The sequence below is a fragment of the Gavialis gangeticus genome, unplaced genomic scaffold (genome assembly GCF_001723915.1).
Source record: "Gavialis gangeticus isolate Ggan-Ray unplaced genomic scaffold, GavGan_comp1, whole genome shotgun sequence".
Taxonomy (NCBI): domain Eukaryota; kingdom Metazoa; phylum Chordata; order Crocodylia; family Gavialidae; genus Gavialis; species Gavialis gangeticus.
Genome location: NW_017728996.1, coordinates 28,339,540 through 28,343,592, shown reverse-complemented (window position 1 = coordinate 28,343,592; position 4,053 = coordinate 28,339,540). Strand labels below are relative to the sequence as shown.

The 4,053-nt window shown below is 47.9% G+C and overlaps 1 protein-coding gene across 3 annotated transcripts in view; it reads right to left on the bottom strand.

Moving 5' to 3' along the window:
- The window catches only part of LOC109288609 (tropomodulin-3), a 66,472-nt gene that overhangs the window by 62,158 nt on the left and 261 nt on the right, over positions 1-4,053 (bottom strand). Inside the window, exon 1 of one of the 3 annotated variants that reach the window (XM_019504223.1) lies at positions 3,220-3,244. The exons of the other annotated variants lie outside the window; for them this stretch is intronic. The gene's annotated coding sequence lies outside the window, so the exon portion shown is untranslated. Of the gene's footprint in view, positions 1-3,219; positions 3,245-4,053 lie in introns of those variants that run through there. 3 annotated transcript variants of the gene reach the window in all.

Here is a 4,053-nt window from a genome sequence, read left to right as displayed (position 1 = left end):
CCTAACAAAAATCATTCTTAAAGATTTTTATACTTCCTGTGTATCCACAAGCAAGATGAACTAAAATATATTCACACCTAAATTATTCCACACTAAACTTTTCTGGGTAAACAAGCACCACATATCATATATATTCTGTCCCCTCAAATGACATGAACTAAGGCCATCTCTCAGTTTAAACTGGCAGATGTCTTTGTGGGTAATCATGATCATTAACATGCAGCTATAATTCAGGTATCAGTTTTGCATTCCCACATACCTGAAGAGGAGGAAAAAAAAAAAAAATCTTTCCAGAGAATACATTAGGAGACACTTATACTGCCAGATCCTGTTGATGTTTCTTCTATAAGTAGAAGACTCCTCACAGCTATACAATGCTTGCTTTTCTGCTTAGTGGGCTCCACCCTGATTTCCCAACCTTAATTAGTATGCAAAATGAACAGAATAGCAGGATGTTTCATGCTATTGCTACATTGTCTGTTTTAGTTTTATCCAACACCACTCTGTATCTGGATGCCTATTACTTAAAACAAAGTAGCAAAGAAATAGATTGAATAACATTGTAGAGATGATAACACTTCTGGGGACACTGTGAATGAGGTGCATAATTCAATACACCCTACTTAAAGGCATTTCAAGTCTCACTTACTTTACTACCTGCAGGGCAGGTATTATGACCAATGATAAATGCCACAGCTTACAGTGTAGATAGATACAGCAAAAGATGCATTTCTGAAAATGAAAAAGATATTGATAGTAACATTTCTATGGGGATGAAGTTAAGAGTTTTGGATTGCTATGTTATACCAGTCCTCACGTATGCATCAGAATGCTGGATAACAGAGGTGCACTGATACATCCATCCGTATTATATTATATCGGTAGCAATAAAAGGAAAATTGACATTATAGGTAACTAGCTTTTTTTGGCTGATGTGGCTGATAATGTCACCAATAAATGCCGCGTTCATGTGCAGCCACAGCACAGCATGCAGGCAGCCCGGAGCACAGCCTGGCAGCATTGAAAGCAACATCCGGCTGGTAAGTCTGTCATGGGGGAAAGCAGACCAAGGCTCCCATAGTGAGGGAGCTGGTGGAGCTGACTCTGGGGGTGGGGGGCGCTGACCAGCCAGGGTGTGGCATGGGACAGAGCCATGGCTCATCTGGGGAGTGTGGGAAGAGGGGGGCACAGCTCCTGCCACTACATGCAGCCCAGGAGGGAATGGGGGGAATGTACCCTGGAATCTGTGTGAGGGGCAAGGGCAGGCTGCTGCTGCAGGCTGTGGTTAACAGCAGCACCAGGCTCTGCCCGGTGGGGGGGCATTGAGCCAGGCTGTGCTCAGGGCAGGCAGCAGCAGTGCTGGGAAGGGGGCTACAGGATGGGCTACAGCCACCCCAAAATTCGCCATAGCACCCCGTCACAGCGCCACTGCTGCCCCCCCACTGGAAACAGCCCAGTGCTGCCCACAGCCTGCAGCAGCAGCTGCCCACCGTCACCCCGCACACAGATCCAGGGGGGCACATACCCATTCCCTCCCTCACTGCAGGGGCCTCAGTCTGCCCCCCACCCCCTTCCCTCCCAACAGACTTACAAGCTGTACATCTCTCTCCATGTTGCTGGGCTGCATATCAACAATTGAATTGGTATCGGCCAATATGGCTTATTAAAAAACAGCCAGCAGTATCAGTCCAGAAGATCTCTATCAGTGCACCCCTACTGGACACTATTGTCAAGTATGGAAAAGAGTATTGAAGCAAGTGGCATGTGGTTCTTTAGGTGCATCCTGAAGGCATGCTGGACAAGTCACACTTCAATGAAGATATTCTCTTAAGAGCAGGCTGCAGATGGAAGCTACTGATTAACATCTGAAAGAGACGGCTGGAGTTTCTTGGACACTGTTATAAGGAAACAGAAATTGAAAATATTGTTGCAACTGGGAAGACTGAAGGAAGGATAGATTACAGAAGACAGAGACTCTTGACATAAGTCAACCTATCTAAATGGATGAATGTATTGACACTAGAAATTCTGTATGCCACAAACAGAAGAGGTCTGTGGAAGACCATGGTCACCAATGTCCTGTTTGGATACTATACCTAGAGTGAGAGAGAGATATGCACCCCAGAATAACAAGCCTTGATGTACACAATTCAAATTACCCAAAATCCTGCAGTCAGGGACTGTCCTGAGGAGGTAGCCTGTAGCAGAAATCAATTGCAAAGCTTAAGTCACATCTCCTGAAAGTCCCATTTGCTTTATACATATAGCATTTTCAACAACAGGTACTGTCTTCTACCAGCACACACATACAGAAATACAGAAAGCCTGTTTCACTTCCAACTTTTCAGCTGGAATCCAATCTAACTTCTCCCTTTTTCCTTTACTTAACAGGGATAGGCTGCCCACGGGAACTGATATGTAATACAGCCTGCCCACGTAAACTAACCACTGCTGTTCCAGTTACAAGAGTTTCAGACATGCACTGTTTGAACATTTCTACACATTCAGACATTCACAGTCAGTTTTGAACCCAAGATGAACTTCCCAGTACACTGAAAGAGCTGAAAACAAAAAGAAATTAACCCTATAGCGCTTCCATTTTTATTTTCTTCTAGAAAATATAACCCTAAGCTTTGGCAGCTATCAGCTGAACACACACATACACCCCACAGCAGTTCTGAAAGATTAGTCTGTGCCAATCAACTATTTTATCAGTTTCTGTGCATCTGTTTACAGAACCACTCAGCAAAATCTAGATGATTAGGATGTTTGCAAATAAAGCGAGTTACTTTAAACCCTTTTCACATTACCTTACCTTTTGCAAAATCAACTTTGTTCCCCACATACTATTTCTTTTGCTGACTCTACTTGTAATATCCTATTGTAAATACAGCCATATCAATTGTTTGCACTCTGCTTTCATGTTTTAAATTATATACAGGGATTGTCCAAGTATTTTCTAACTCGCCTCTCCTGGTAAGAGCATTGATATCTACTGTCCCCACCCTAACTAAAAACTCAACTTTCTCAGTTGGTGAACTCAATGCTGTATTTTGGAAAGACCACACTGTAATTTACCTGCCAGAGGCCAAAGACACAAACTTGTACGTGAGATCCACAGGGCAAAGAAAAGCAGGCAAGTAAATGAATATTTACATTGCAAAGGGGCCTCGAGAACCCTGTCAGGCAAGCAAGCTATGCATCTAGATGCAAACATACCTTTATAATGGGCCTATTTCCTGTTTGGACGCAGCCTCATGAGAGTTGCTGCCGTTCTCATTACCGGAAGACTTTTACATCACTGCTACATACAGCACATACCCTTCAGTTAACCGTGCATGTGCCGGAAGAGCAGTCCTCACCGACTGCGCTGCAAAGGTGCAGGCAGCCCACAACACAAGCCAGGCCAGAAGCATTAGTGCAGCATCCCTGACCCTGCAAGCCAAGCTTCGGAGGTCCAAAGTTATATCCGAAGCGTTTGCTATGGCTACTTTGACACTGAGGGTAGCGTGAACACACAGAAGCACTGACACACGCAGGCTACTTCGGATGGCAAATGGGGACACAAATGTCTTCTTCAAAGCAGCAGGAGACACCCGAGTGCAGCTCTGCCCCCTTCCAGAGGGCCCACAGAGGGGTGCAAACCCCTGGCCTGTGTGCTCCGCTGAAGGCCTGGCTAGGCTGCGGGCTCAGGGCAGCCGGGCTCTGGCTTTAACCAGAGCTGCCGCCTGCCAGAGCCTCTCCCTGCAGCCAGCGGCTCACCTGCGGCTGGCAGACGGCGCCCGTGCTCCGCCAGGTCCCCAGCCCTGCACCCTGCCACCAAACAGCACCCGAGGGGCCGGACCTGTGTAGGCGCCCCCAGCCCAGCCCAGCCCAGCCCAGCCCAGCCCAGCTGCCGCGGGCAGGACGAGGGCAGTGCCCGGCGCTAGGGCCAGGGAGGGGGAGCAGGTTGCTGGACGGAGAGAGGCTGCCCCGCAGCCCCGGGGGCAGGGCCCGGAGCGCCCCGAGGGCGGGCGGGGGGCAGCGCGCCCCTCGCCCGCGGACTCACCGCAG